The 21,588-nt window shown below is 44.9% G+C and overlaps 1 protein-coding gene across 1 annotated transcript in view; it reads right to left on the minus strand.

The window, feature by feature from the left end:
• LOC138567296 (uncharacterized) overlaps positions 1-2,626 on the minus strand; it is a 129,147-nt gene extending 126,521 nt beyond the window's left edge. The window contains exon 1 of the mRNA XM_069645355.1: positions 2,570-2,626. The gene's annotated coding sequence lies outside the window, so the exon portion shown is untranslated. The remainder of the gene's footprint in view (positions 1-2,569) is intronic.
• Between the last annotated feature and the right edge of the window lie 18,962 nt (positions 2,627-21,588).

Genomic DNA, 21,588 nt, shown 5'->3' on the forward strand with positions numbered 1-21,588 from the left:
AGTGCAACGTCACCTTGAACCGTTCATAAAATTCCATGAATCGGGCCCGATTCAGGGAACTTTTAGCGTGGTGCACTACCAACAAACACCCTGATTCGCTGAGCGGTGCAAAGTGTATTTTTGCAATGAAAAGTGAATTTGCACCACTTTTGCACCAGTTTAAAGGATCTGTACGATTACTGCGACCCCCATCACTGCGACCCCAAAATTGTATATTTCGACCCCATTTACAGCACATATATATGCAGGGGGGAGACCCCCACAACACTCCCTACTTTCATTATATACGATTATCCCCCTCCAGATATATAAGGGGTGTAACTGGGGTTGACATTTTCGGAGGTCGTAGCGATGGTGTAATTCATATGGCAGCGATGCAATGATCCATTCACAATCCAACAATTGGGAGAAACTAGAAGCTATATTCTGGAGAAAGATCTTGAGGCTCCCAGATTCTTATCCAATGGATAGAATTCGCTATGAGGTGGCAACCCAATCCCTATCTTCCATAGTGACATGGAAACAGCTCGACCTACTAAGAAAACGTCTGACAAACGATGAAACGCCAGCAACAGCCATTTTGATAAACAATCCAACTGCTCTTCATAATACATTTTTAAGGAAATGGAAAGATCATTTGCACCAACAACTAAAGGACGAAGAAATATCACTCGAAACCCTCATGAACAGACCACAACATGCAAAACGCAAATTAGCAAATAACGACTGGATCCGAACATGTCATGCCGAAACCCTATATTTAAGAAATCTTCAAAGTCAATTGGACATTCGAGCACTAAACGAAATTCCAAAGTAAATGGAACAGTTTCCTGATAACAATATCCGTACAGTGTACATGGCAATTTGTTTAAATAACTTACCTACAAGAGACAAACTGGCAATGATACGACAAATCCCGAACAGTGACAACTATTGCCGTTTCTGTAAAGATAGAGGAGTACCAGAAACAATTTATCATCTATTAATTATCTGCCCAGAATGAACAACCAAGAGACTGAATTTTGGTAACTTTTTCAAAATATCAAGTCAACAGATGGACACGGATATGCGTTGGTCTTTATTATTGAACGGACGCGAAAACAAACTAATTTTCACGATAGCTCAATACTTACAACATATCTTGGGATTGCAGCCTGGAGTTCATCAGAAAGCCAAGCGAAGAGACAGACGACTGGCCTTATTGATGCCGAAAGTGTTAACAACAGAGCTTCTTATTGTCTCTACATTCCTTTTTTTTTCTTTTTTCTTTTTTTATCTACTCTCTCTAGCTCTCAATTGAACTGTTATATTTTATAATTTTGTGTATCTCTGAGTTTTTAAAAATGAAATGAAAAGTTTGTAACAAACTAAATCATTTTAATAAAATAAAAATGTAAAAATAAAATCCGTACAAAGTGCACTGAAAAAATACACTTTGCCCCCTGTGAATCAGGGTGTTTGTTGGCAGTGTAAAGTCACTTTACACGCGCTAAAAGTTCCATGAACCAGGCCCTATACATACACATATACCGCTCCCAGGATCTCGGGCGCCGATGATATGCTACTGAACACAGTAATGGCACACGAGATTCCCCAAAAACATCCCCCATATTCTGTAATCAAGGCACGGCAGGTTTGGGAAAATACGCTTGCAACAGCAACCCCTAGCGCTTAGAAACTGAAGGCAATTGTTGGAGCTAAGGCACGGCAGATTTGGGAATATACGCTTGCAACAGCAACCCCTAGCGCTTAGAAACTGAAGGCAATTGCTGGAGCTAAGGCACGGCAGGTTTGGAAATATACGCTTGCAACAGCAACCCCTAGCGCTTAGAAACTGAAGGCAATTGTTGGAGCTAAGGCACAGCAGGTTTGGGAATATACGCTTGCAACAGCAACCCCTAGCGCTTAGAAACTGAAGGCAATTGTTGGAGCTAAGGCACAGCAGGTTTGGGAATATACGCTTGCAACAGCAACCCCTAGCGCTTAGAAACTGAAGGCAATTGTTGGAGCTGTGCAGCTCAAACATGTCCGCGCATTTTACGATGGTTACAATGGCCTCAGCTAACCCTCACGCAGAAGTAATAGTAGTAGCACTGGACGTGTATATTAGTTGCGTGTAGTGTTTAGTTGCGTATTAGGGACCCATTTAGCAACTATTAAACCCATACTCTGCACGAGCAATGGTGACTTTCCGTCCACGTGTCCTGTGGACAGACCGGACATGGCGATGGCCACAGAACCGTCTGGACAGCTGTGGATGCTTAAACCCCGTGGGACTCGAACATCAGACATGGGCCCGCTTTCATGTAAAACCAGCGCTCCACATGGCACTCACTGCCGGCACGACGGTACTCAGTTATGGCCCTGCTAAGGATGAAAGGAGGAGTTGAGCACACTAGGTTTGAAGCCTATAGCCTCCTGGGGTCACAGAGATTTCGGCTGGAAGGAGCTTCTCCCCGCACCTCCTACATCTGGCACACAGATGTCCACAGCAGGTGCATCAACCCAAAGAGCTACGCCCTTGATTAAGACGTGGAGAACATGAACTGGTGTAGGTCTCCACACTCACCTCTACCGTGCGCGTCTCACCAGCCCTGCCTCTGTGCTGCTGGTCTCTGCTGTGTGCTTTACAAGCCCCCCACCTCCTCGCCAATGCCCCTACACACTTCCCCCACCCTCCTCCTGCCTTTCCACCATGCCACTCTCCATGTGGCTTCTCCCAGGGTTGTTTGCCCAGCCAAACATCAGAGGTGAAGGAGACAGCAGCACAGAGATTTGGTTCACAAATTGGAGCCTGGTTTTGTATGCAAAGCGAGTCAACAGCAAAGTTCCCCATCCACAGACAGGCAGCTGCATGGAATATTAACTCTTTCACGGCTGGTCGGAGACGTACACACTCTGCAGGGTGAATTCCTCGTGAGCAGGGCACCTGCACAATGGAATAGTAACTCAATATCGAAAAACATCTATAATTATAATTGGTTACTGCGATTGATACCCAGAGGTTTCTAAGCGCGGACTCGGGAATCGAACTGGTGGTGCTCCTCGTTGTTTTACTTCCAAGCCTGGGATCGAACCTCGCGTTGCCCCTGAGCTTGCCTCCGGTGTTCACCCCCAATCCATGCGCATGTCCCTATAGGATCAACAGCTTGTTAGACTTTAGCTGCAGTAATGCACAGATGATCACTGCGACAGCGGAAAATGCCGACTTTTTTTTAACCCTTTACACCACATATACATGCGGGGGAGACCCCTGCAGTCCCCCCATATTAATATTATACACTTAACCCCCCCATATATATATATATATATATGGTGTAAGGGAGGGGTTAAAAAGAAGAAAAGAAACTCCGTATTTTCCGCCGTCGCAGTTCCCAGGTCAACATTTTTGTACGATTCTTGCACAGATGTGAATGATCGGCTCTTAGAACTGCTTCTAATTTCAGCAAATATGCAAGATCAGTAGTTAAAAATAGTTGGACTTTATTCCAGAGATCAATGCCCATATGCCAACACATGTGTCCGCCCTGTACTGGTCTTTGCAGTAGCCCTGCCGCCGGATTCGTAACATTTTACCGGCAACTAGCTTCCCGGTGGTCCGGGAAGCTGGGTGCCGGTAAAATGTTAGTCCCCATGCCCGTGGACTCCTATATGACTCCATGGGAATGGGTCCACGGAAGCAGCGGCACCGTTACTAAAGGTGCCGGTGCTTCTGTGATGAGTCTGCATACGGGGCCCACTGCGCCCGGCAGGGTCAGACCTGTCGGGCAAAGCGGCCCTGGCAGGCAGACTTGGGGTGCCGGTAAGCTTACCGGCAGGAAGCTGCAAGAGCTTCCTGTATGTGAGCTGCAAGGAAGCAGAGGCAGAAGGGGTTGGAGCTGAACGTGGCATGTGACATGTGCCACATGTCACGGTCAGCTCCAACCCCTACTGAGTGCCTCCCCAGGCCCAGCCTTCATTCACCCTGATGGGTGAGGACTGGGCCGAGGACCCACCAGACCTGGTGTGGGGTGGCCCCCGCTCCACCTGGAGCACCTTTTTTATTTTTAGCAACAAAAAAAAACACTTTTTTTTACATTTGGGGTCGCAATGTAGTCCCCAGGCGACCCCTGCCAACCCCCAAATGACGCCCCTGGAGAACAGCATCATTAAAATTAACTAGTTAAACTTTCAACAACACTGCATTTCCCAGAAACCTCTGCTGGAGTGAGTTCTTTAGTCAAATAAATGCATGACTGTCTCCTCAAATCACAGTCCATCTTCCCATATAATGTCCATCCAACCAGAACCACTTCCTCTTTCTTTGATGCTCGGAGAGCAGAACAAGATGAGTATAAGCTTATTGGTATTTTTATGCTAATTACATTTATTTAGTTGATAACTAAGGTTGTATTTAGGTGTATTCGATGAGGCAGTACAACAGCACTATTAACGTTTTGCAGGAGAGGGGCGAGCCACTCCAACACCACTGCTGCCGCCAGACGTGGGCGTTAGGGCAAAAAAGGACCAAATCAACATTGGCACGCACAAGCTCTCAAGGTCCTGGCAGGAACCGTTGAGAGTTTTGTGGTGGGTGCGTTGTGTGTGACCTCCCCACCTCAAGTGATAGAATAAAGGCAGCATCAAGACAAAAAGAAGCCAGCGCTCGACCGGTAGCATCTTATCAGCTGATGGTTCGTGTTGGGGGTTGCGCCCAGTCATCGGGCAGCGCCACAGTTCGTTCGCTCCCATAAACCATCACGTGCAGTGCCCCATATAAAACACCAGGGGGCACAAGACACACGGCTCAACTGAGCCGCAGTGCAGTGTTAAGCACTACAACCAATGCGGCCATGATATATAAAAAAATTCAATAAAAAAAGAAAGTATTGCAGCAAGCCCTAGACAAAGCTGAGTCCCAGTAAGGAAAGGCTGCAAAATCAGCAGTGCTACTGCTCAAGACGGGTCAGTAGGAGGGACCCAAGCAGTGCAAAATTTGTGCCGGTGTTTGCCGGTGGGCAACAACTGCACTCTTTTTTGGGCAGCGACACATCATGTGGGCCGGCGCACAGCATGTAATTGTTTTGTTTGTTTGTGTGGATTGATCTTGGTCATCTCGCGCTCTGCTTGCAGGCGTATGGCTGGTTGGGCCTGGCCAGCCGCGACCGCCTGTCTGACTACAGCGCAGTCAAACCGGAACAGCCAATGAAAACTAACATTTTGTGTTACTATGCAGTATTTGATAAATTCTGTATAGTAACACAGAATGTACAGTTTTCATTGGCTGTTCTTCTGAGCCAATTAAATTAAGTATTGGTCACATGTTGGGGTGGGTGACGGGCACAGCGCCACCTTCACTTAAGAAGTTCACACAGTTGTGTTTAGTGCGTGGCGTGCTCGGAGAGCCTGCCTGAGCCAGCCCAGCCACGTGTGGTGCGCGCCGTGGCCTAGTTGGTGCTGGCCTCAGCCGGCCAGGGCCCTTGCTTTCAGTTTGATCAACTCGTTTGTGGCCCAGGCCAACCCCCAACCTGAATCACAGAATCAAATTAGTCTCCGGCGCCGCCGACTCCAATGGTAAGGTAAGTGCCGCTGAACTACACCTTTCAGAATGTTAAACAAGCTTTTAGGTCAAACTGCACGGCGGGTTGGAGCTGGAAATGCATCGGTATTTAGGGCTCTTGCAACTGTACATTTTGGGGGTGTTGCGGCTGGATATGCGCCAGATATGTGGAGAAGGTAAATCCGAACACGTGTCACCATTTGGGGAGTGTGGAAAGTTAAAATGGTCAATATGTGGAGTATGTTGAAGGTGAGCATGGATTAGTATGGAGGGCGCTGGTGGTCCAGCGGGGAGCGTGCAGTGCTTCTATGGGATCGGTGCTCCGTGAAAGGAGACACACGGTCAGTCAGTCTCCAGATTATCCCTGGCTGGCTCATGGCTGGCCACACCCTGAGCGCGCCCATATCTGTGACCAGGCGCGCAACATCATTGAGCTGAGTACTGACCTGGCTGAAGCCCCGGCCCGAAATGTTAGCTGGGGGGTGGGGATTGGGGAGGATGTTTCTGTGTCCTTAACAGTTCAGGATCAGGAACATGCTTCGATGATCAAGCACTACCCGTTTCCCCGAGTCACAGCCCCCCTGAGACACACAGGCTGCGTCCATGGCTCTGCAGCCAGTGCCCTAATGCACTCGACAACAGGTTCTTTTGTCATCAGCTCCGCAGGTAGCATAATTAGCCTTTCTTATGCGGCATGATGGTGAATTTCCAACTGAAAAACCAGCAGTCACCTTGCAAATCTGTGACAGTTAAAGCGAGCAACACAATAAAGCACCCTTTGAAAAGGTGGTCATACCCATCAATTATAACGTTTAATAGCTTGACTTGCTAAAAAGTAAAGTTTGCTTTGATGTCCTTAGTTGAATGTTCTTGAAACCATACATAACACGCTGGAGGTTTGCAATCTCCAAACCTAAGTGCGTTTATGACACAGCAATTTATTTTATTGTGCGTCTTAAAGCACTGAAAATAAAGTGGGTAAATAGATATTTTGCCTTTTGCATCTTATAGTTTTCCATTCAGAATATGGAAAATAAAGGTACACTGATGTTATTTTGGCCCAATATGCTGTTATAGGGATTTACATGTTGTCATGATGCATTGATGCAATGTGTGTATTTTGCAAGTAAACTCTATAGGAAAGTATTATTGTAGGTCTTGACACCCAAAACTTAAATATTTGTTCAATGTAAAGTGTGGAAGAAGGTGTCCAGCCCGTTCCCAAATTGCAGAGTGGGTTAAAATCCCTGCTTCGCTGTTTAGCATAAGTGTGTGATCCCGGCCAAGTAATGTAATCTCACCCTGACTTCAACTGCAAAAATTGGAGTGCTTATAAGTGATTACGTGTACACCCTTACAATATGACAGTTTTAATAAGTGTAGGGACACATTTGTTTACCCTGGTGCTCCTCTGCTAGTGGCTCCAATACTGTAACATAGAATTGCATTATTGCTGTACTGGCCCTCCCCCAGTCTTGCAACACTTGATTTGACAGGCAGATATAGTTTCACCGGCCAGTTGGTGCACCAGAGATTCTAGTATAGCGGACGAACTGTGGTAGAACCAACCTTACATTTTCTCCCCTGTTGCTCCCAGCCACTGAAGTTGCTTGGGCTGTCCAGAGTACTGCCCCACACTCTGATATGTCCTGTTATGCTATGATATTGAGTCTTTCATTGCACACCATCTGCCATTTTCCCACTGTCTAGGATCTTCAGGATGTGCAAGAAGTGGGTGTTTTCAGACTTAAAGGAGAGAGTTAACTGATTGTAACATTGAAGCTGCACTAGAATAGTCTCATTACAATGAGTCATTCAGTTAGATGCTCCTACACAGGTAGGTTTGCCACTCCTCCACCGTCTCTGCAGTTAGCTCCTCCCCAACATTTGAATGGTTAGCCATCCCCCACCCCTACATTTTAGCCTAGGTGCACCCATGGATGTGCTCACTTGCATGTTGATAAGCAGAGAGGAGAGGGAAGCCTTTCTCCCGAAACTGGCGGTGGTAAAGTTTTACTATTTTTGTTCAGAAAAATGTACTTGAACAAATGCTGTAAAACGTTAAAGCTGCCACAAGTTTTAAGAAGGAATTTCTCTCTAAATGCAATATTTTCACTGTGACTAGATTACATGTGTTTTATATAAGTGTTTCACATTGTAAAATCACAAATTGGATGTCAAAGTCCATTGTGTAATTCCAAAATAAGCATGACGTTTGGACTAACAATGTTGTGTGGCATTTATGACCACAGAGTTAAGGTCAGACTTTAATGGATGTTCACATTGAAGAACTAAGGGTGTCACTGTACCCGCATCTTCCCTTCTGCATTGTTGAAGGCAAGTCAAACATATGTCTGTGGGTGCTGTGATGGAGGTCAGTAAAATACTGTGTAACGTCCTGTCATTTTAAGTCCAACCTGCCATAGAAACTCAGCCCTGTTAGTAAAATGTCTCACTTGCAATGCCTACATTTGGCCCACTCTGTCCTATGAGGCTTTCTTTATCCTACCCTCACGGTTTTTGCATATAATTCCGGGGGCAATGGTCAAGCCATTTATTTAGTGCCTTTACCCCCTTTAGGTTTACAGTGAGCGACTTCATCAGAGGTTCATCGTGGTGGCAGTCAGAGTCTGCGCATCTCAGGCTGCTGTGTGGTATGCCTCCTTGTCCCTGAAAACAAGGTAAGAACACGTTACCAAACATAAGTGGGGTATACTTGTTTTACTGACTCAAGGAAAGTGGGTGTTTTTTAAAAATGGAGACGGGCATGGGTACTACACTACAGAGCGAAATTTCAAAAGTTGCAAAATTGTATGGTTCAGTGTGGTGTGTTGGGGGTTAAAAGGAGGCAACTAGCACTTTGCAGCCATTTACAAACCCACATGGATTCCTTTTTGCAATGTTCTCTGCAGCCAGGACAAGTCAAATGTGTGCACATTTGTATTTATTGACTAGACCTTAAGACCAGTCCAGCCAGCTCTAATGGAAACCGCTTTCCAAGTATGCATCATTATACGTTTTTGTTCTTATACATTTGCTTTTCACCTGTCCTTGATTCCATTTGAAGCACGTATGAGGTCTGTGTCCTGGTCTGACCCGTGGCCTGACCCTGGGTGTGCTTTATTTCCTACACTAAATGTTCATTTTATATTTCCGAGTAACACAAAGGATAGTGCTCACTAGTCTCACACACATATTTCCCTATGCTATCCTGTAGGTGCACATGTCCTCGTAAAAGGTAGAGCACATTTAATTCATGCTGCAGATAACTGGCACTTTGCTATTATTTTAGTAATCACAAATCGGCATGCTTCTTCAATTTTCTTTAGTGTGTGTTGCAAAATCTAAATGACCCTCCATTTATCTTCCATTAGCACAGAGTGTGAAAGTACCTGCGTGCTGCTCTGCCTGGCTTCCTGACGTTGTAGATGTGGCACAGGCTCTCTCTTATGTTCTGCTAGAGATTATTAACTTATTCTTACCATCATTCGGTGATTACATTTACATCGAGGATCTTTGCTGCCCCGGCCTACCTGAGGTGGGTGACTAGATTGAGAGAATAGCTTCATCAAGGTGCTGGTGGGGGGGGAGATAGCCATGTCTTGAGGGCCCTCCGAAGGCCAACTGGTCCGCTATGCATCAGATGTTAAGTGGCATTGCCGCATTGAGTTCCAGATAGTGGGGGCTTAGACGGAGAAGCACATTCTGTTTTAATAGAGATGATTTGAAAGGTACACAAATGACAAAATAAGCTGACCTGACAAATATATACATCCATATAGAAATATTGTAAGCGCAAAGATTATGGTACATATTGCTAGTTCCTTTGTTTTCCTCATCATTGGAAGGCTCCAAGTACCAGAATGTGTGGCAATGCTAAGCGCCTTAAATCATACAGAAAGGGTACCATAAGATAAGCCTGCCTGCTTATAGTTATTGTTACATATGATGTAGCGTGCCCAGGTAGCTCCAGCACCCAGCAAACATAGTACTCTATCATTTGTGCAACTTTTATGTGAACACCAAGATGAGGATCAATGCTTTACTGTCCCAGCAGCACAATAAAGTGATGATTTTGGTATTTAAAAGTATCCATTGTATGTATTGGAACTTGGAAGGAATCCCACAATATCAATTAATTACCCCTACTTCTCATTTCCTTCCCTAGAATGTCTGGAGCCCAGAAGAAAATGTCTTCATACTTTTCTAAACCTGGTGAAAAATGCAGAACAGATGAGCCTACAAGCAAGCGAAGTTAACAGGAATCTGGTTCTAAGACAGATACAGTAAAATATAGTGTTTCTGAAGAACCAGCCAAAACACTAGATGAGACCACCAGCACTACTGTCAACATCCATACAGAAGTCCAGACAGCAAGCATTCCACTCAGAGAGGGACTCGGTGGCACTGGTATCACTGATGAAGATCATGAAATGCCGAACTACAGTGACACGGAAATGCCAAGTACTAGCAACGAATCTGGTCCGTTATCATTTCCACAATGCTCAGCTCCCTTAACGATAGGCAGACTCCCTAAAGGCTGGAAGCTGGACCAGAAACAATATTTTCGAAGCAAGTACCCATGGTTGATTGTTAGAGGACACACTCTTGGATGCACCATTTGCTGCCAATAGCTTTGGTGCAGAGAAAACACATAGGATGAAGTTGTCTAAAGAATGGACTGAGTCAACTGTAAACTCATACGGTACCAACAAAGACAAGCAGCAAAGATCCTTACGAAAGAAGATTACCCAACATGGACTAACAAAGGCACACATCACAGCGTCAAAAATATTAGAGCAGGCAAAAAAAGATACATTGCTGAAAATAACTTCTAGAGCCCTGGCAGGGAAAATATCAACAACAGGCAGACTATTCTGTACAGCTTATAAAGAAGCAAGCGGAAACAGGCCAGCCTATGGTTTTGAATCTGAGATAGACTGCCAGCAATTGAATGGGCTAGATATGGGACGCATTTTACATTCCAATGTGGCTTGCTCAAGTATGCAGCAACACCTTTCATCGGAAATTAAACTAAAGGCATTTTCCAAAATAGTTGCCTTTTCTCCTAAAGTGAGCCTTTTGCTGGATGAGGCAACTGCCTTAAATTAAAAAAAAAGTGCTTTAATTGTGTACCTATGTACGTAGCTACAGGATATGGAGACTCCAGCTAATATTTTTGTTGACGTTATTCAGCTCAGTGATGTGTCTGCTGAAGGTATAGTACACAGTTTGCTTTCTTCGCTCCAAAAGGACCCAATTAACATTAGTGAGGACTTTCTCACCAAATGTCTGTTGTTACGAGGGGTATTGTGAGTCTCCATCTATTTTCAATAGAGTCCAACAGATGGACATTAAGCAATATAGATTTGAAAAGTGTTGTGTTGCAATATGTGGATGACATATTGGTCTGTAGCACCTCAGAGGAAGAGTGTAGACGTGATTCAGTTTCATTGATGATTATTCTTACAGACAAAGGATATAAAGTAGACAAGGAGAAATGACAGTATTGTCAAAAGGAAGTACTATATATAAGTCAGTTAATTTTTCATGCGGGTAAGAAAATTACTCCTGAGAGGGCTGAGGCTATTTTAAAAACAGTAAAGCCACTCATGATAAAGTACATGCAGAGATCTTTGAGACTGTGTAACTACGTGAGAGCATGGGTCTTTGATTACAGTTCATACATAAGGCCCTTGTTGCAGCTCTAACGAAAGCAAAGGCATATCAGGAGAAGATTGTTTGAACTGAGGAAATGGATGAAGGGTTTGAGTTAAAAAAGGCTATTTGCACAGCTCCAGTTTTAGGGATTCCCAATTATGCTAAGGAATTCTTTTTGTTCTCGCACATGAATGGCACTGTTATGACAGCTGTACTCATGTAGAGAACCACGTTGAGGTACAAGCCCCTTACATATTACAGTGGGATATTAGACCCAGTAATGAGAGGTCACTTTCTGTGCTAACAGTCTTTCGCTGCCGCTGCATTTGCCATTGAAAAAGCTGCTAGCATAGTAATGGGGTGTTCCATGATATTTGTTGAACATGCATTGTTTGCCATTTTGGAAAAACCTAAAGGCATGTTGACTTCTCAAAGGGCTTCTGCCTATGAGGTTATCATATCAAATCCGGCGATTAAAATAGTCTGATGCAGAGTAGAGAACCCTGCTATGTTTGTAGCAGAACCAATGGCAGTGGACGAGCATGTGCACGATTGCTCAAATTATGAGGATTTCTATGATGAACTCTGGAGGGGTGAAGGAAAATGTGTTGGCAGCTGGGGAAATTCTGTTTATTGACGGTTCTTCTAGAATCGATCAGAATGTTGGACAAAGATATACAGGTGCCGCTGTGGTGAATGTCACGACTCGCTCCCTTCGCTCCCGTTCCCGCCACTTGGGGGCATGTTTTGGGGCTTATTCCTTGCTGGACATTTCCTCCGAACCTAATGCCACAGTGCTGTAATGAATTGGGAGCGCTAAATCCCTATTTTCCAAACTACTTCCCTTCCGGATCCATTCCAGGTTTTTGGCAGCCAGCATGCTTCTTTAACCAAATGACTGTGCTTCCCAGAATGCCTGGCCCACTGCTCCACCTCCACCCTTGCAGGACAAGGTTGGGTGGAGGATAGGCAACACCTGTGGCTGCAGGTGCAGCAGTCAGCACACCAGAGGCGTGTGCTCGTTTAACAGCTTTAAAAGCCTCAGTCTCACTTCAGTCCAGCGCTGGTCATCGATTGCAGTGTTCCTGTTTTTGACTAGTCCCTGGTTCCTGGTTTCTTGCCTTTGTACCTACTTCCTTGTTCCTGTTTTCTTGTTTCCTCCGCCCTGAATTTCGGATTCATGCGCTAATTGATTTCTGCTCCCTTGATTTCCCTTTTGTCTTCCCCTGTTTGCAGGCAGCAATTCTCAGTGCTTTCCCCTTTTAGATGCAGCCCAGTTCGTCTGTGTTCTATATTTCTTTGACTCTGTCCTTTGCTGCTGTTACCCATTTGCCTTAGCCTTCCTCTTAGTTTAGTTTCCTGTCTTTTCCTTGGAGGGGTAGGGAAAAGTTTGCATAGGTTATTTCGTTTTTCCCTGCTCCTGATCCTTACTTTCTAGAGGATCCATTCCTTGTTTTCCATTGCACTTCTGCATCCATTTCCCATTTGATCATTAGGTGTGGTGTGTGGTGGTAGCTAGCTCCTGTGTGAATGCTTATGTTTTCACCACTAAGTTGTAATCCCTATTCCAACTTAGGTATTTAGTTTTCTTCAGCGGATCACGCTCCGCTGCCTTCCAGTCTCCGCCCTTGCCCTGCGGGCTCTCCACATTGCAGCGGATCTCACTCTGCTGCCTTCCAGTCTCCGCCCTTGCCCTGCGGGCTCTCCTCATAGCAGCGGATCACGCTCTGGTGCCTTACAGTCTCCGCCCTTGCCCTGCCGGGCTCTCCACATTGCAGCGGATCTCGCTCTGCTGATTCCCAGCCTCAGCCCTTGTCCTCTGGGCTCCCTGCCCGGCAGCCTGCCTCACTCCGGCTGCCTTCAGCCCTTGTCCTCTGGACCTCCCTACTTCTCCCATTGCTGTTATAGCCTTTCTGGGTCCCAGATTCACCAACAGGATTCGTGGGCTAGCTGACATTCAAGAGGTGTATCCCGTCCTTGTGAGTACAGTTCTTAAATTCCCTTATGTAATACCATCAAGAGTGTTAGTACACAGATCCTGTCATTGCTTACCCTCCACGTGGGTTTAGCGCTGTCAGTACCTGTAACAGCAATTGGGGGTAAGGCGCTTGCCGACTTTCCTCGCGGTCAGGTGCTTACCCCACATCCCTTTTCATATATTGGTTTTGACGTCACACTCTATTTGCACTCCTGGGTTCTAGCATACCTGAGTCGTTGTTCCTGGGTACACATTTCCCTTGCCATATACGCTGCTTTTGTACTCGCCTGACTAATCCTGACAGTGAAGCACATGGCCAATGGCGAGTTTGAAGTATTGATAAGTACACGACTACCGTCTCACTTTACGGCACAGGTTGCAGAATTAGTGTAGCTTATTATCGCGCTTGAGACACACACAGACCAGGAAGTAAAAGTGTACAGTGACTCTGCCCATGTGTGTCAGACAAAGGACCAACCTCCCCAACCTCCTCCTCACCAATACTTTCATAAGAGTTGTCCTTGGAACGGGCGGGGGTCTTCCTGCGCCACTGCCGGTCTTCTGAGGACTGTTCCTTCCTTGACTTCTTCTTCTTGTCGTGTAAATAGGGCCTAGCTCCCTCAGAGGCCACCCTGACAGGAAGTGTAACCTATCAAAGGTGAACCCCGAGGAGCTAGACCCCCAAAGTACCAGGGAAAAAGCCTCTCGGCACCAAAAAACCCTGGGTGAATTGTTAAGATGAATAAGTGGCTGACTTCACAAGCCTTGTCCTTTAGTCTTGAGGGAATTCCGGAAAACAGGATAAATGCAAGCAGAGGTCCAAAAGATCAACAGGATACAGGGAATGGCCCCAAAGAGTAAAAACTAAGCGTGGGTGTAATGACAGGAACGGGGTAGAAATAGAGACGAGGGAGAGAAAGACAAAAACTGAAGATAGGGTGAACAAACCCGGAAATAGTGTCACGGAAGAAAGGTAAGTAATGGATGTTAGAGGAGAAAGGAAACACCCCAAATCCAACAGGGAACAACGGAAACACCTACCGTGAGATGAGACCCAGAAGAAGAAAAATAGTAGTTACCGGAGACGCTAACAAGCGGAACCGGAAACTAAACAGGAGCGTTAGCCAGGCTCCGGACGATAAAAGAAAAGAAACTAAGATACAAGGAAGAGGAGTACACGGAGAGCGTCTAAGAAAAGAAACTAGGTAAGGGGAAGCAAGTGGATGGCAAGGGTGGTTCGGAGCGGGATCCAGACACACCGGCAGCAGAACACAGCGTTGCTGGCGTACACAAACATGGACAGATACAACGCGCCGAAGAGGGGGCGTGGTCTCGTCTTATAGTTGCGGTCGCCATTTTAGGTGAGGACTAGACCGGGGGCCATAACTTCCAGGTCCTCCACAAGCTCCACGGGCGAGGTCTGACAATGTGACATCAACAGTGCATGCAGGGTAGCACGTTGGAAAAGGAGGAGCTACCTGCGAGCGGACGGAACTCCAATGCAACACACAGCCTTATTGGACAGGCTTATTAGAGCACTACAATTTACAGTAGCCATCACAGTAGTAAAATGCGCAGCACACACTAAAAGGGCAGACTTTATCTCACGTGGAAATCAAAAGGCAGATGAAGCAAAGTGAGTTGCATGTACAGAAATTATGTCATTTGATACGCCTGATGTGAATGAAAGCATGATGGTGATAATGAGTGTGTCTGAAAGTTACAATAACTTGTGTAGGACTCAATTGGCAGAGATTCAAGGGGAAGCACCTCAAGATGAGAAATACTTGTGGACGCAGAGAGGGTGTTCTTTAAACCCCTCTGAAGCATTGTGGTGACGAGACAGCACTGGTAAACCGGTGATGCCTGTAGCCCTATTAAGGGTGGCGCTGGAACAGCTACACTACCCTGCGCACGCTACTAGAGAGAGCCTTGCCACAATTATTGCAGAGGTTTGGTTTGTTCCAAATATAGTAGAACACATTGCATTTTATGTAGTAAATTGTATCGTATGTCAAAAGTTCACTGCTGGGTACACATTGCGCACAATTAGAGGAGTTGTTCCAAGACCTAATGGACCCTTTCAGCATTTGCATATCGATTATGTCAACATGCTGCAAGTATCTAATGGATACAGATATATGATTGTAGTGGTATGTCCTTTCTTGGGGTGGATGGAAGCTGGCCCGTGTACACACCCAGACTCCACCTGTGCAGCAAAATTTTTAGTACAAAAGTGGTTCCTAGATGGGGAATATGTGACGTATTGAGATGAGACAATTGCCCGCATTTTGTTAACGAAGTGTTTGAGTAAATAAGTTTATTGCTTAGCATAAAGCACAAGTTTATATCGGCATATGACCTGCAAGCGAATGGGATCTGTGAGAGACTGAACGGCTTGCATAAAGAGAGAATAGCCAAAGTGAAACTTACCCTGAAGAAAGGATGGTTACATTGTCTACCACTGTCATTGTACGCATTGAGAAATAAACCAGGTTCCGACCACCATCTTACGCCCCACTAAATAGTGACAGGGAGGCGAATGGGGACACCTCTCACACCTCTGTCTATAACTAGAAGTGATGCCCAGATAATAGCAGAATTGTTAGGAAAGGTGCTACGTGATTACTTAACATGCATGGCCTCAAGTATCTCTGTCATTTCAGATCAGCTCAAGCGGAAGGGGTGTGGGGAAGCTCAGAACACAGAAGGAGATGTTACAGCAACCGAAATTAAAGAGTTCTGTCTTCCCAAACTTTTCCCTAGTGATGCGATCCTAATCCGCAAATTTACTAGAAGGTGGCACAAGCCTCGTTTTAACGGGCGCTTCATGGTGGAGGATGTGACACCGTCTGCAGTCAAAGTGCAAGGCAGACGCACTTGGATTTTCCTTGGAGACGTGAACATCTATGCTGGAGAACCCTCTTCACCCCCAAACCCTGTCTGATTAGGTCTATGACAAGGAAGAAGGACGCAGAACCTGTTGAATAAAGATAAAGAATACATTGGACTGTGGCTTATTTCGGGACACTCTTTTCAGTCACTAAAAAAGGAGTTAAGGGAAGATATTTGTTCTTAAAGTCACAGGAATTCATTGACAATTGGACTGAGACATATTTAAGTCTTGATCATAAAGGAGAGCATGCCGGATTTGGAGTTCCTTTGTGACGACTGGAATAGGGAACAATTCCCTGATTCCTTTCTCACTGAATTTCTTTTCAGATGTGCCCATGGTGGTGCCCCATGACAAAGTTTCACGGATGGTTCCCGCAGTTTTCCTGTTCACTTTGCGTGCATACCCTGCACTTGTGGGGAGAACTACTAGCATTCATCTGTTCCTGAAAGATCCTAAGAATGGTCCAATCATGAAGAGATTGCTTACAGCTATCATTGAGCAAACGGAGTACAGTGGGGAAAACGCAAATGCCCCTATCAGTGGATAATGCGCATAGACTGGTCAGTTTAGTTTTCTATTATTTGGTTGAGGAATGCCTGCATCTCGTTGGGAGACAAACTGATGTCTGAACATTCCAGAGGGATCCGAGGAATAATGCTGCACTTAATGAAATATTAAGAGACATCATCGCGCAGGTGAATCGGTACTCTGAGAGAACACTGAGAACTGATTGAGACTTTCGAGGGAGAAGATCCAAAAGTCTACTGGTTAAGGAACTTTGTTTCATGTTGAAGAAGAATCTTCATGTCTTCTGGTAAAAGACCAATTCGTGGTCTTCACTGGGAACTTTTGTTCATCATTGAATAACCAGCTGAAGCTGACTAAGGGGACTTTTGGAGCAGACTCAGCAGCTTCCAGTGTATTGAATGATGTTGCCTGATTAAAGGATATTTTTTCCTTCCTTAAAGAGTAAAAATGGGCAACATCAGTAGCAACATTATTATGGCAGATCACGAGAGAAGTCCACAATGTGCAAGAGGCAATTGTTGTAAATGGTCTTATTTGTGTATAATCTACACTTGTATTTTGTTCATAGTGATACTACTCTCACTCACAGTACGCGCTGCTTACTACTTAGATCCAAATGGAGCAAGGGTTCCTGTGTATCCTCCTGTACAGAAAGACGGTACAGATGTGGCAACTACTAAGCAACCAAGACCCTATGTAATCATTCCTATTCCAGTAGACGGAGTAAAATTCCATGGGTCTATGATGAATATAACCAGACATCTTTCTTTAGTAAAATGTGTTGTGGGGATTGTTCTTGAGCACCAGAAACAGGCTCGAAAGGAGACAATGGAAATGATTGTTTAGGAGTTAACCTACACAGGTAGTATATGTAAAAACACCCAGTCCACTGACAAATGTTCCTATGATTGGTCCAATAAGAAAGAGTTATGCCGACATGTTTCATGAGATAATTATAGAGGCTCTTAAGGAAATAACTAGACCTAAGAGAAACGCTAGAGAGGATGATCATGAGCTGAATGATTACCTGGATAGTACAGCACACTTGGGGAATAATATATGTTATCAGCATATGAAAGAAGTGGGAAGAAGGACCTCAAAGTAGGAATGCTTTGTATGTGCACTCTTACCTTATAGCATGGGGAAGTCTTAGATCTTCATAGCTATTGAAATAGACGTCCAGACAGCACATTGCATATCACACCTGGCATTCTGTCGTACAAGAGGTCAAATCATGGGTCGAACAGCATATCTCAAATGGGTGACTGAATGGACAGATTCAGATGAAGACGACTATGTCCAGGATACAAAAACAAGGCTAAGAGATCATACTAAGAATCACGTGATCAGATACGAGAAACCCGGAGTCCAGGAAACTCTGCAGAATACATTTGTAAATAGAAGAACAGAGGCCAATTGCATTTGGTGATCAGTGTTATGACCAGATGGTTGGGAAGGTGTAGTGATCTGCAGAGACTGGGTAATAATGGGTACCCGCCAAATATTGAGAATGCACAAATGCTGTGTAAACCTTTAAACTTGCTAAATTACTGACTTGGGTCGAAGACAGAGGAGGACCATTGCAGATAGTGCCTTTGGAGAGTGCAAAGCCGTGCTTCAGAAACAATGGCACAAGAAAAGTTGGAGCGAATCAGACCTGTAATCGAATTTTTGAGCCACAAGGATGAGCATGTGAAATCAGCTGGATGCCTGAAGGGAGTCATAAAGTTATGGATCCCAAAGAAGCATTTCTTCAGACAAGGATGTCTAGATATGAAGGATGTTGGGAGTGGTCGATGAATCACCCAGGAGGGGAGTGTAGAGGAGGAGCCAAGTACCCCCACCTCAACCACTTCGCTCATATTTCCTATATGTTTGGAACCAGAGTGTGAGACACGTGCGGCACCAGTGAAAATACCGATATCGAAGAGCATCCTGGAGGCAAGGTTCCCATTGAGAAAGCCATATATACGAGACATTATGATGGCCATTTGAATGAAATCCCGGAAGAAGCAGGACCAATACATGGAATTGAAGAATGGTGACGTCACACAGGGCCGAGCTGACGTAGGAAGTGATGCAGAGACAAGAGAATGCAGATATTCTATAAGGCATCAAGAAAGTATCAAAGATAAGTGACATCTTGGGATCAAGATGAAGAAACTTATGCTATAGAAACAATGAAGATATCAAGTTATTTTACACGTGTACAGATGCAAAGAAATGCAAGCAGGCAAAGTATTCTTGAGGCTAGCTTTATAGTGATTAGATTGCGTCATGCGCTAATATATATATATATATATATATATATATATATATATATATATATATATATATATCTTATTTTCAGCTGTCGTTTCCGCAGTAGGTGGAGGAGCACTCCAAAGTCCCAAAACAGAGATCAGGAAACCAAATCCACAATACTTCTGCTTTATTTAAGTTTAAAAAGTTCCATAGAATATGTTGCACATCCTCATGGCATATAGAAAAAGTTTTCACAAACCACTCACATTGTGGTCCTGCCAAAATAACTGGCGCATGGTAGATGGAGTCTACGCATTTCGCGGTCCACTGACCGCTTGTTCACAACTAGTGATCCCACCCCTATTGTGGGTTTAAAATATCCCATGTGACGTGATAGATATACAGGGAGGACTTCCTTATTTGTCTGTTGGAAAACCGTGTCGACCATTTTGGAACGGGTCTGTTGTGTACGGTGGGTTTATTAGACCCATGCTGCTACCTGGTATTCTGTATAGAAACCCTTCTGTTTTTTGGATCTCATATATTGGTCTTCCATTTAATAATGGTATCAGTGATATGCATACGATCTATGTGCAAATAATGTTAGTAAACTGCTATTTTGCAATATTCAATAGCATATTGCATATTGCTTACAGCATTATTTTAAAGTGCATAATGTTCGCGGCATAGTTGTAAAGTGCATAGTGCACATAATACTTGATCCAAATTGATCATAATACAGTATTAGTTTACAATATTGGAATGCATATTGCATATTTACTCTTAGCATCACAGTATAGTCCATAATGTTAGCAGCATCATTGTAATATATATCATGTGAAAGAACGAAACACTTGTTCAGAAGACATGGACAAAAACAAGGAAGACGTCAGGCCTATTAGAAAATAGTATTTTAAATACACTAAGGCTCGATTTTGTAGTCTTCAGTCACATGGAAGGATGAAATTGGACGAACAGATGGTCACACCTACGCATGAGGGCAGAGCATGCCTTCACTTCCCTGAATTCTGCAGAGCAAAAGAACACTCCAAAGGACAAGTTCAAAGCCTTAATTGACAGCAGACAACTGAGGTGATGATGGATGAATATGCTAATTAGTGGGAAGCTATGGTTAAAGACTAGTTCACCAGCACCTGGAGGTCCAGTCTGCGTGCTGCTAACGTAGGTGGAAAAGTACTGACGGAGGTTACAGTGCCAACTAATGGTAGGGGGCCGTGTGATTAAGGGTCCTATAGTTTGTGTAGCCAATGAGACGTTGTGTATTTAGTGACGTTCTTAGTGACCTGTTTAAGGGGAGGGCTTAGCTGCCCCACCTGATGTTAAGAAACCTATCACTTTTCTTCACTTTCTTAGACGAGCATGGATTGTATACTTAGAGGTTCCTTAAGAGCCTATCACAATTGCCACTAGGTTTTTGTAGTTTGCCACGTAGGATGACATTAGTAATACGTAGGTTAACGTCATCAGTGACGATTTTTTTCAAATAAAAGAATGTTTTTTTAAGATGCATTGAGAGATCTAACGCTGAGAATTCCGTTGATGTCCGTTGTACTCCCTGTTTTAGATAATTGATATTAAAACAGTTATCCTTTTGCCAACTACCTGAGTCGTTTCAATTATTGATGTTTGAGTAACTTCTGCATCCCCATCCATCTCAGGGGTATTGCTACCTCATCTTAAAGGGCTGGAAGCCTCCAGTTCACTTTGCTCGCCACTACTCTGGTGGGAGAGCTTCCTCAAATGCCTCACTTTACGATTGACTCCTCACAGGTCTCCCTCAGCCGGGCTCAGACTCCTCCTTCACTGTTCTCAAAATACATGTTTTGGGATTTCAAGTCCCAGAGTGCACCAGTGTTCAAATGGGATTTCTCCTGAGGTCAGGGTCTCACTGCCGGCCGCGCAAGGACCTGGGTCTTTGAGTCTGACCCAGGGGGGAGTTCTGGGTTGGGCACTGTCAGGCAGCCTCAACTGCCCCTGGGTTAGCCTTCTGGATGTACAGATTCCCCAACACACTGCAGTCTCTTTTCCTGTGCTTACAGGCTCAGTGTTCTGGCAGTCCTTCCCACTCCAAGCCTTACAGGGTTGCTCATGCTCTGGGTCCTTCCTCCTGGCTTCCTGGCTTCCATGCTTCCTTCAGCATGCCCAGCTTGCTCAAAGTGTGTCCCGGTGCTCCACCTTTTATACTGACGGGGAGTGTTAATTGGAGGCAGGTGGGAACAGGTGTCCAGCCCTGCCTGACTCTGCCTGACCTTATTAATGGGACAAAATGGCAACCGCCCATAGGAATCCTTAATGCAGTGATTTCTATGGGTAATATTTCTAGCTCTTGGTTTCTTCTTCCTCGTCCTAGTGGTTTCTGAAAAAGGCACTGGGGAGGAACTGTGGGAGTTGTAGTGTTTTATTTAAAAAAAAGGATAAAGTTGCAAGTGGGTTCAGAGCAGAGATGGGTAAAAATCATGTTGGAATTGTGGGGTGGTCTTTTTTTCCCCTGATGGTTTCACCTTCTTTTCGGTATGGGAAAAGGTTGGAGTAGGAGGGGCCTTTGGTGAAAATGTCCCATACAGACAGAGGGGATGTCGGGTAGGGGTGTGTCAAAAGAAAGGGGATACCGCATCACACCCTTCTGCAGACCACAAGGTGATCCTCCTTAGCTTGTCCGCCCCCAGGGTTGGGATCCAAGCACGATGAACAAAGGATCCCCAGGACCTATCTGTGAGCATA

Source organism: Ambystoma mexicanum, chromosome 1p, assembly GCF_040938575.1.
Source record: "Ambystoma mexicanum isolate Mex_15411 chromosome 1p, UKY_AmexF1_1, whole genome shotgun sequence".
In the NCBI taxonomy this organism is placed as follows: domain Eukaryota; kingdom Metazoa; phylum Chordata; class Amphibia; order Caudata; family Ambystomatidae; genus Ambystoma; species Ambystoma mexicanum.